General features: G+C 35.4%; 1 protein-coding gene across 3 annotated transcripts in view; it reads left to right on the forward strand.

The window, feature by feature from the left end:
* Positions 1 to 7,949, forward strand: part of chb (chromosome bows) — a 59,147-nt gene extending 51,198 nt beyond the window's left edge. For 2 of the 3 annotated variants that reach the window (XM_067756556.1, XM_067756557.1), the window contains exon 3: positions 4,317 to 7,949. The gene's annotated coding sequence lies outside the window, so the exon portion shown is untranslated. The remainder of the gene's footprint in view (positions 1 to 4,316) is intronic. The other variant, XM_067756558.1, reaches the window with a different exon arrangement.
* Positions 7,950 to 12,471: the final 4,522 nt, after the last annotated feature.

The following is a 12,471-nucleotide window of genomic DNA, read 5'->3' on the forward strand; positions in this document are numbered from 1 at the left end:
TTTGTATGTATCATTTTCTAATCTATTGGCATATTTTATGGGGGTGCCCCAGCGGAAAATCTAAAATTGATTTCTTGTGGCCACCCTAATGCTCATATACATTCGTTTGCGCCTTCTGTTACGATATTTTTAGAATAAGTTGACGAAAAAGGTTTGAACCGGGGCCCGTATCGTGTTCGAAAACCATTCTTCAAACATAATAGCTCGGAAATGATTAATCGGATTTATTACTTATTATTTTCATAGAAAATTTGACTATTTCATATTTGTCGTTTGTTTAAAAATGGATTTCCATCTGTGATCGTATAACTCAATACCGCCTAAGGTAGCAGAAACAACATTTATTAAGTTATAAAAGGCAAAAGCGCACCTTTAAGTTTTTTTTTTCCAGTAAGTTAGGAATTGCGTAACATTTCGTTTCACTTTACGTTCCACACCAACGCTTTCTAGATTGCAGTTTTGGTTTTGGCTTTAGATTCGATTCCGGTTTCAATTCCAAATTTGATTTCGGCTTTGACCTCCGTTCCGGTGTAGGTTTGCTTTCGTTTTCGGTTTCGTTTTTGGTTTTAGCGCTGGTCTATTCTCGATTCCGGTTTCGGTCCAGATTCCTGTCCAGTTGGGGTTTCACTTTCGGATTTTATTCATTTTGGTTTTTTTTCGGTTTCGTTTTCAATGCCGCTTTCAGTCTGGTTTCGGTTACGGTATCACTTTCGTTCGATTTCCGATTCGGATTCTCGTCCGTTATCGGTAGCTGTTTCAGTTTAAGTATTAGTTACGGTTTGGGGTAATATAAACACTATGGACTCATTTAGTCTATGTGAGGTTCGGCCATTTCAACCTTTGTTAACACATTTCCTTCCTTTCTCATCCATTTATTTTTATCCTTTTATTCATTTATTTTTTTCTTTAAATTTATTTTCTTTCCCTGTTGTTGTTGTTGTTGTTGTAGCGATAAGGTTTCTCCCCGAAGGCTTTGGGGAGTGTTATCGATGTGATGGTCCTTTGCCGGATACAGATCCGGTGCGCTCCGGTAACACAGCACCATTAAGGTGCTAGCCCGACCATCTCGGGAACGATTTATATGGCCACATTACACCTTCAGGCCATCCCTCCCTCCCCATCCCCAAGTTCCATGAGGAGCTTGGGTATGCAGAGCCTCGTCTGTTAGTGAAACAGGATTCGCTGCGGATAGGTGCGGTTGGCAATTGGGTTTGGAGAAGCTATATATTGCGCTGGCAACCTGAATGGGTTGCGCTACACAGCCCCTTGAATCTGGTATTTTAGTCGCGTCTTACGACAGGCATGCCTACCGCGGGTATATTCTGACCCCTTAACCCGCTTCTTCTCTTAATTTTTCCCCTTCTTTCTTTTCCTATTATACTGCTTTCTCTGTGCCCACTTTTCTTATCATTATCACTTCCCTTAACCCTTTCTCCTATATTTGCTTGTCAATTTTGTTTTGTTAATTTCGTTCATTTCCATTAACCAGATTTGGTGTCTGATTGTTCCCACATTACTCATACACTTAAGTTCTGGGAAATACAGATTACCATGAGGAAAAATGTTTACACATGCCAAGGCTGAAGTGCACTGTAAAGTGAGAGAAATCTTATACAAATTTAAACCAAACTGGCCCCTCCTTTGACTTTAACGGTTGAGTTCAATGTTTGATTGTGGCACGGTGGCTGCACAGAGTTTATGGAACGTGAAGCGCCGCAACAAATAGAGATGTTTTGAACATGACTTTTCGAGGACATTGCACTTATCTCTCGAAGTCAAGGTATGAGGAAAGCTCAACGGAAACCAACCGTACGATTTAGAATGAGCCTTTTTTCAATGTTTATATGTGACCCGGCCTATGAAAAGGTGGCTTATGACTCAAAAAAGAAATTGCGAGAAACAGCTGTTTTTTTGAGTCATAAGCCACCTTTTCATAGGTCGGGTGACATATATATTATAGCTGTAATACAACTTACCTGCGTATACACAAAAAATTTAATGTTTTATTATATCGGTCCATATCTTTCACATAAGCGATTGCATTCATTTATTAGCCCCGCAAAACAAACAAAAAATATACAATTTGTTACCCAGTGTTAGTTACCTGTAAAGGATTATGCTGTTCGATAACTGTGTACTAGGACGGCGGTGGGTATGATGTCTGTGCGTACGTATTGTAGGGTATTTGTTACAAAAAGAAAAAAAAACTATTTAAAATTATTTTAATCTATAGGTAAACGCATTAAATGCAATACTGTAATACAAAAAAACAGCAGCATGCGGCAGTTTCCAAAGTATGGAGTGTTACACAAAGTTAAATTAGCAAAAATAATTTCATGTGGAATTCTTTTTGTTTTTTTTTTTTACTTTTCAAAGGGAATTAATGTGATTTTTGGAGGTACAAATTTTTGTAGCATAATTTTGGGAGCATACTGTTGTAATTTGATATTGTTTTAGTAGTTTGCGTGGAGAGGGATTATTTTTCTGATACCAAAAAAAATACGGATTGCTGGACCGACTACTTGTTCCATGTATCCTCGTTTCACGTTGCATCATAGATAATGTAATGTAATATAAAGATACGGCACTTTTGAAAAAATCCGAGATAGGGTTAAAGTTATTCTTAGAATCAGACCTGTTAAATTTGAATTAGCATTAGTAATCAATTAATTAGATACCAATTTTAATGGCCAATGATTATATACATTTTTTTCCGCAAAAAGCAATTACTAATTGATTACCATTAGAAAAAATCAAAAAAAGTTTAAAAATAATCAAAAGTAATAAAAGAGGCCTTTTTTGATTACTTTTGATTATTTTTGTTTTTTTTTTCAATAATCGTAAAAAATCATGATTTTTTTTGATTACTTTTTTAATCAATTGAAAATAATAGAAAATAATGGCAAGTAATCATTAAATGGCGTTTAAAGAAAATAATCAATGGAACGGCTAACCATTACCATTAGTAATCATTATTTAACAGGTCTGCTTAGAAGTATTTCTTTGAACTGGTGGCCGAGATAGGGTGCTATCCCAATCGGGCGTCAAATATCTGTTTTCATAATCATCCCAAGCTCGTGCTGCCTGCATATGTGTATATATTGTCCCGATTTTGAGGAGTCTGGAAACGGATACTATATCGCTCGTTTTATTCTAAACAGATGTAATTCCAAATTTAATTTTGTTGGGAAAACGCAGTTTTATTTTTACATAGAGTTCTATTGTAAAAATGGATTCAAGGCGTATATGTCCCCTATTTTCGTGTTTTTAAGTATTTTTTAAATGTCAGCACAATCTCAGTTGCTTATGTTATTATATCGAAAAATCTAAAAAGGTTGTTGTTGTTGTTGTAGCGATGAGGTTGCTCCCCGAAGGCTTTGGGGAGTGTTATCGATGTGATTGGTCCTTTGCCGGATACAGATGCGGTACGCTCCGGTAACAGCATACCTACCGCGGGTATATTCTGACCCCCTAACCCGCTGACAATCTGAAAAGGTCAACATTTTGAGTAGAATAGTTTTAAAATAAAACGTACGATGTGTTTAAAACACGGTCATTCTATCATATATATTATGGAACACACCCGAATCCATGTTGTTGTTGTTGTATTATCGACAAAGACACTCCCCGAAGGTTTTAGGGAGTGTTATCCATGTTGATGGTCCTTTGCCGGATATAGATCCGGTACGTTCCGGTAACAAAGCACCATTAAGGTACTAGCCCGACTTTCTCGGGAACGATTAATATGACCACAGTAAACCTTCTAGGCCATCCCGCCTCCCACCTCTTGGTTCCATGAGGAACTTGGGGTAGCCAGAGCCTCGCCTGCTAAATATGTGTATGATACATTCATATTTGTAACAGGATTCCCCTAGCGTAGCTGTGGTTTACAATTGGGTTGCGGAAGCTTTGAAGCTATAAAGCTTTGTATTGCGCTTATCAACCCCTTTATTCCCACACCTGACTCCATGATTCATCCATCCGGATAAAGTTTGTATAACATGTATAATCTATTTATTGCGCTTATTAAGCTATCCGTATGTATTGAAATGTATATTTTAATAACATCTTCAATCCTATACATATGTATATATACATATACATGCACACGTACATACACACATACATGCATATGTACGTACATCTGTAAAAAAGCATTGATTTGATTATAAGCAGCCGGATACACTCCATCCAATTTTATCATCAGATACTCGAATATATACATATACTGGATTCCATGATTTGTATGTATGTATGTGCATCAGGTTAAAGTTCGCATAAAATAATATTTTTTTTTCTTTTACTTGGGTATCTAGATATACATATGTACATATACACATTTGTAGAAAGCATTGGCTCGATTATCCGATGTCTGGGATAAACTATCTGAAGCGTGTAAGCAGTTCAAACTCACCCATTCCATTGTACGGATTATAGAATACATCAGATTCCATGATTTAACCATCCGGATAAAGTTCGGATAATACGGATAATTTATTTATTATGTTTATTTCTCTCATCTGCAAAAAACATTGATTTGCTTATTCGGAGTCTGCTGCACCTGAAACACGCGAAAATTAGAAGAAAAAGACTTAGCAAGTTTTAAACGTAGGAAATTTTGAGCATCTCCATTGTCCAGTGCCAAAAAATTTGATTAGATCCACAAAAACTTCAAATATAAATTGAATTTCGTAAAAACATATTCAAAAACAATAATTATTTAGAGAAAGGTATCAGAGAAATTGCATCTTTCCACCAAAAGCTACAGCAGAGAACAGAAAAGAAGCATTGCATATTTATATGAAATTTCGTCAATTAAATTCTACTACACAAAATAAACAGTTTGGATATATGTAAAAAATAATATAGTAAAAACTTCTATGAATTTTGGAATTGAAGCTAGGCAAATTAATTTCGAAAACGTTCTCGGAAAAGTTCGAAGTCCATTTAGAGTCCTATTCTTTCAGTATGTAGTTTTCTAACCAATATTTTCCACTTTTTTTTTTGGAGAAGGTTCTGAGATTCGTTTGCATAATTTCAGTAACAAAACTCATAGAATTTTTACCTATAAATATCAAAAGTAGAAAAAAGAATTTAAATTTTTCCGATTTTTTAATGTTTTTGAAAACGTTTTTGAGATTGGTTTGCACAGTTTAAGTTTCAAAATAAATTTAAGCCGTTCCTTAACCCTAGTTCGGCCGACGATTTTTACACCTATTTTTGGCCGACGCAGTCACCCCGGTGATTGCCAAAAAAGTGTTCAAACCCGTTACAGTTGTCTATGACTAAAATTATAAAATCTGATTTTGTATTTTTTATATTTAAAATTAATTAAGTGAGGATGTTTCGGAAAATGAGTTAACAAAATTTATTAAAAATATGTTTTTTGTTTATTAAATAATTAAATAGTCTCGTGACTCGTCTGCCAAATAGTTGTACCTAAATGACTAAAATTATAAAACCTTTTTTTTTTTGTATTTTTTCGACTTAAAATTCATAAAGTTAAAAGGTTACGGAAAATGAGTTAAAAAATTTATTAAAAATGTGTTTTTTTTTTTTTTTTGAGGGGAGAATATGAAAAAGTCACCCCGGTGACTCAATGGCCGAACTAGGGTTAAAATATAACAAGAGAATTTTAATTTTCTCGAATACTCAAATTTTTCGAAAACGTTTTTGAGACTGGTTTGCATAGTTTCTGTTACAAAATAAATAAAGTATCAAAAGTATAAAAAAGAAGAACTTAAAATTTCTCGAAATTTCGAATTTTTAGAAACGTTCTTGATAGTTTTTAACAGTTTCAGTTAAAAAATTCATAGAAGTTTTTTTCTTAAAATACTAAAAATACAAAAAAGAGAAGTTACAAATTTTCTCGAATTTTTGTTTACACATGTCCCAATCTACAAAAAATCGTCAGTGGATAATCTACGCGTTTACATATGTTCCATCCATAGGAACTAGATTATTTTCTGTCAAATTTTCACGTTTATCTTTTACTTTGTGCTTCCAATTAGAGATTACACGCTACCGGTGGACCTTTTTCTATGAAAAAAATAAAAATATAATAATCCGCATCTCTAAAATTTGATCATAATTACCGATTATCGAGGGGAAAAATTTTTATAATTAACGATTTGGAGTAAACTAGTTCTAAGATTGGTTTGCATAGTTTCAGTTACAAAATGCATAGGATTTTCCTTAAAATATCGAAAATACAAAAAAGTAGATTTAAATTGACATATTTTGATAAAAATGGCTACTGCTATTTTTATGTTCGCTGCTGTAGATATGCATATGCGATATGCTTAGAATGAAAATCAAAACAACTATAATAACAACATAGAAAGCGCAGAACGCCTCCCTCTCTCAAGTTGTCACTTCAAAAGTAGTGATTTGCTTTGCATTTATTTTCGAACTTTTGTTTCGACAACTCCACTTTGGAACTGAACGCATTACTTCTTGTGGTATAAGTAGCTAGCTGCTTAGCGAGTTTGCATTAGGAATCAAAAAAAAAAAAAAATATATATATATGTATGTATTTGCATAATTTTGCTTATGAACAAATAAAAAACCATAACCTAAAAAGAAAAAAAACCAATATGTAAATTTACACAAAAAAAGAGCAACCTATTAATTAATTAATAACTAATTACAATTCGTTAGTTATATAATAATGACATGTAATTAACAAAAATGATATAAACAGCGGAAACAACTTTTTCTCGCACATTCTGTTCTCCATACACTTTTCACATATACAATTTTTTAAAAACATCCATACGCTGATCAACAATGCAGCCACAATATTTTTTTATGTCACTTGGGGTATTCACGTTACTTTATTGTGCTTAAAAGTTATTTGTCTCTAGTAAAAAATCAGTAAGCAGTAAATTGGTAATCAGGATCACGTGAATACCCCAATTGTTTTTCAAGATTTTGTTCAAATAAAACTAAAGTGTTTTTGTTTTTGTAATATCCGTTTTTCTATGTATTTATTTTTTGTATTATTTTATCGTTACACTTGCCCCTCAACCTAAAGGGCTAATTAATGGTGACTTATAACCATAAAACCATAACCAGATAAAACAGCTGATCGAACCTACCTTATGGAAATCAATGTAATCGATTAATGGTGCCATACCATAATGCTAACGGCATAACCATACCATAGCCACCCAATTGGTTTTTGGTTTCTCGCCATATCCATAACCTAAAAATATTTGAGTTGGTGAATTTAATAACTTTTTGTAGATTGATTTTATTCATTGTTTTGGACACGTTATGACTAAGAGACTTATTTTTTGTGGAATATGTTTGTAATTTTTTGCGTTTTCTTTATTTTTATGAAATTTTCACGATTTTTAGGTAAAGGCACCATTAATCGATCACATTGGAGATGGTTATGGATATGGGTTTGGTTACGAATATGGCGTTACGGTTAAGGAAGTTTAATTGGCCCGTAAACTTGTGTTAAAAGATGTCAGTACTTTTGGAATTTGTATTACTTGTGTAACAGTAAAGTTTACAAAGATATGAAAGGCATTTTAAAAACCGAATAATTAAAGCTTAAAATCCTGCACCTAGCAAAACATGTTCTAACTTTGTATTTTTTTAATTCAACTTAACTTTTAGTTTAATTTTCTTTATGTTGTCCTATTTTTATGTAATTGCCGTTTCTTTCTTTTAATTTAAAAAATTTTAATTACTTTGTTTCTTATATGTATATGTATTTATGTATGTAATTATAAGCGTAATGATTTTGCTGTAACGATTTTTCGACGTTTTACACAAACGAAAACACTATTTACAAATACACATACATCTTTATAAAAAATAACAATAAATAAAACAGTAACTTTTATTTTTAAATTGCGTTAATCATAAATTTAAGTTATTTTTGCATTAATTTAATAATTTATATTTTTAAAAATAAAAATAAACACAATAAATAATGCTGTAAAAGTGTAATATTTCCCGTAATCTATTTTTTTTTTTTTTTTGCAAAAAAAACTATTCAAAACAACTATACACACAAAATAAATAAAAATAATAAAATACATCTTAACAAAAAAATATATATTGCTTAAATCTTTCTCGGCTGCTCTTCGGAGTGTTATTCGATTTGCTTGCTCAAAGTCGGAAACAAAAAAGTGTGTTTTTTGTTTTTTAAAAATAAAGGACTCAAACTACAATTTATTGAATCAGAAGAAGAGTAATCGAAGTTGGTGTACATTTTTCTCTTGCTAAGAAATCTATCCTCGTGTTCATTTGCATGTTAAATCTCTATCCGTATCTGGTTCATGTTTCATTGGAACACGAGGTTTGTGATATTTTCTGAGACTTTGCAAACTGCTAAACATCTGCCGTTATCCAATGAGCTTTACAGCTCCGGCTCACGCTAAATTCTCACGGGAATGCTCTGGATCATTGAGATACTTGAGAAGCAGATGTCGTGATATTTTCGCACACGAGAGATGTGATAGGCAGTTTTCGCCGTTTTTTTTTAATTTAACTCGGCGAAAGGCTAAGCAGCGACATCTATTTTTGAAAAAGCAGGTTTACTAAAGGCAGCGTTGCCAAACTAAAGACAAATAATTAACAAATTATCTGGCTCACAAATTGAACCAGACTTCTATCTGGATTTATCTGGCTCATATCGTTGTTGCATTTACATGCAAAATTATTTATCTAGCTCAGGCTCTTTGCCACCGGATGATGGCTATCATTTCCAAAAATTGTTTTGCGTTCTTAAACCAAGTTTACACATGCACTTATCTACAATTAATCCTTAATAGTTAACCTAGCCGTTCACATAAGTCCCATTATAGGAACTAGATTATTATCCATCAAAATTTCACGTTTTTTTTTTGCTTCGTGCTTCCATTCACCCTGGAGATGTTTCTTTGACTAGAAAAAAATTGCCATCTCTAGAATTTGTGAATAGTTACCGATTACCGAAGCGAATAATTTATATGGGAAATCTACTTATTTCATTGCCGATTAGAAGTTAAGTACGAACGTGAAGACAATCTTGTTATACATATGTGAACTAGGTTTTATAGTTTAAGTCCATTCTGAGCTTTAAGAGCCGTATGCAGCTCTAAAGAAACCTAAAAAATCCATACAAAATGGCACTCAAGAAATGCTTAAGAAAAATTTCGTTTGCCAAATTTTCTTATGCAGTACGCCACTTTTAAGAAACTTTTACTACTATTTTGTGAACGTTTTTTTTTTAACAAATTCGCCCGGCAACTCTGGTTTTACCGAATGAAATAATTGATGGTACATTTGTTTCCTAAGGAAAAAGTTACATTACAGAAGGCAAATCAACTAACAAAGTTAAAGATTTATTAAAATTGCTGCTCATATTTCTATGCAAAAGAAATAAATCAAAATGAGCCGGTCCTGTGCGCATCTTGCGCAACCAATATAAAAGCCTTTTATCAAATATCAACAGAAATCAGCTGTCAATCAATTAAAACTTACAGCTTGCTCTGTAATCTAGCGTGCATACAGCTTGCACTGCCATCTAGCGTAATGTAGTGCAAATATTCACAATAATGTCATAGTACAAATAGATGTCTTTGTGTGCTCACAATCGTTTATTTTTAACAAATTATTTTAATAAAATATAGCTAAACAAAAGCACTACGACCAAAATTGCCCAAAGCTCGCTAACAGCCCAAATCTCCATCCTTACAACCAAAACTTTATTTATAGATTTCGATTCCAAATAAGAGCGAAAAAGGGACCCGTACATAAAAATAGCAATTAAAAATAATCTTGATATATAAAAAACACGTGTCACAACATTTTTGGGCGTGATGGACTCCTAAACTACTGAACCGATTTTGAATTTGTTTTGCAGCCCGTGTGTAGTTGAAAGATAGGATAGGTTATATCTCAGTTTATAGTCGCAATATTATTTTATTGCAATTTTTTAATTGTTTATACGTAATAATAAAATGTTACGTATACGCAGTGGCACTAATATTTTCAGGTGGTGCGGATATACTTCCGTGTAATTGCTTGGTGTTTAATTAAACAACCTGCTTATCAATAAATAATATTATAGCGAATGATATCAAGTATAGCACATCACCAGGCCCGCCGGAAGGAGTCACAATCGTTTCCTACGCCGATGACTGCACAATAATGGCCACAGGCCCAGGCCCAAAGATCGATGCGCTATGCAATAAAATAAACAGCTACCTCCCTGATCTCTCCAGTTTTTCGCTGAGAACCCAGCCGTATGAAGCGAAAAAACACAAGCAGGTCCTTGGTGCACTCCATAAACAGGCGTCGGACCTTTATGCCGGGAATTGCCCGGTGAATCCAGTACTTAAAGAAAAGTATCCAAAACTCGCGGAAGAGGAACGCATACTCCCCAGGGAAACGCGTGTCACTCTTGCTCAACATCGTTCTGGATACTGTAACAGGTTAAACTCTTACCTATCCAGAATCAACCCCGACATACAAAATGTATGTCCCGCTTGCAATGTGTCGCCACATGACACCAACCATCTCTTTAATTGTAATGTGGAACCAACGCCTCTAACACCTCTTTCCTTATGGTCCACCCCTGTTGAAACGGCAAGTTTCCTTGGACTCCCGTTAGGGGATATTGATGACAATTTGTGATCGGTCGCGGCTGTTAGGTGGGGTTAGGGGGGGTTTCAAAACCAAGAAGAATTAAACAAGGGGGCCACAGGGTGGTGTCCTATCCACACTTTGTTTAAATTCTACATATCAAAGCTACCTTCACCACCAGAAGAAGTTACTATCGTTTCCTATGCCGATGACTGCACAATAATGGCCACAGGCCCAGGCCCACAGATCGATGAGCTTTACAACAGATCTGATCCTGATCTCTCCAGCTTTTTCGCCTCGCGAAACCTGGCATTATCACCGACTAAATCCTCCGCAACCTTATTTACAACATGGACGTCCCAAATGTCGACCATTTTAAACATCCACGTCGATGGCACTATGCTACCGACTGTCCTACACCCCAAAATCTTGGGTGTGACGTTTGATCAGGATCTACATTTTGGTGAGCATGCTGCCGCAATAGTACCGAAAATCCAGAGCCGTAATAAAATCCTCAAATCTCTTGCTAGCAATACTTGGGGAAAAGAAAGAAACGCTCATCACCACTTACAAAGCAATTGGCCAGCCGATTGCATGCTACGCGTCGCCGATATGGTCACCAAGCCTAAGGACTACTCACTGGAAGAAGCTACAGGCCTGCCAAAATACTGTCCTCAGAACCACCACGGGTTGTCTTCTTATGTCCCCAGAACACCATCTACATAATGAGGCGAGAATACTCCCCATTAGGGAGAGAAACGAGATGCTAACAAAACAGTTCCTGTTGAATACCCAGAAACCAGGGCATCCCAACAGAAATACAGACATCTGATTGATGAGCCTATACCGCCCAGGTGCTTAAGGAGTCATCTCCGTAAGCATAATGAGGAAATACGGCACCTGAGAACACAGCCCTATGAAGCCAAAAACACAAGCAGGTCCTCAGTGAACTCCACAAACAGGCGTCGGACCTCTATGCCAGGAATTGCCCGGTGAATCCTGTACTCAAAGAACAATACCCAAAACTTGCAGAAGGGGAACGCACACTCCTTAGGGAAACGCGAGTCACTCTTGCTCAACCTCGATCTGGATACTGTAACTCTTACCTATCCAGAATCAACCCCGACATACAAAATGTATGCCCTGCTTGCAATGTGTCCCCAAATGACACCAACCATCTCTTCAACTGTATTGAGGAACCAACGCCTCTAACACACCTCTTATTATGGTCCACCCCTGTTGAAACAGCAAGTTTCCTTGGACTCCCGTTAGAGGATATTGATGACAATTTGTGATCGGTCGCACCTATTGGATGGGGCGAAGCACTGCTATAACAACAACAACAACATAGCTTCAATATGAAAATCATGATTCTCATTAATTTCCGCTTAACCGCCTTTTGCCGGTTGCGTAACGAAACGCGCCAGTTATTACTGTTGCAAGCCCCAAGGGAGTTTAAGTCTTCCTCCACCTGTCCCGCACAACTCAATGAACTGTTTCTCTGCCCTTCTCTGGAAGATATCTCAGAGTAAAAACGACTGGGAAGCTTACCGCCTTTTGCGTAACCAAGCTACCCTGTGCATTCGGAATGCCAAGATAGCATACTTAAACACAAAATTTAATAATTTGGCCCCTAAAACGCTTTGGAAAAATCTTCGCTCGTTGGGAATATGTAGTTACGATAAAATTCAATGTAATTTTGATCCAAATGAAATGAACCAACATTTTTTGGGCAGTAGCTCTGATGGTAATACTAATGATAGTATCGATAATATGTCTTTCAGTGTAGATAGTAGACCAAATATCAATGGCTTCCATTTCTCAGTGGTTACAGAGGCTGAAGTTTTAAACGCTGTATTTGCTATTAAGTCGAATGCTGTAGAC

Source organism: Eurosta solidaginis, chromosome 5 (genome assembly GCF_040869045.1).
Source record: "Eurosta solidaginis isolate ZX-2024a chromosome 5, ASM4086904v1, whole genome shotgun sequence".
Taxonomy (NCBI): Eukaryota; Metazoa; Arthropoda; class Insecta; order Diptera; family Tephritidae; genus Eurosta; species Eurosta solidaginis.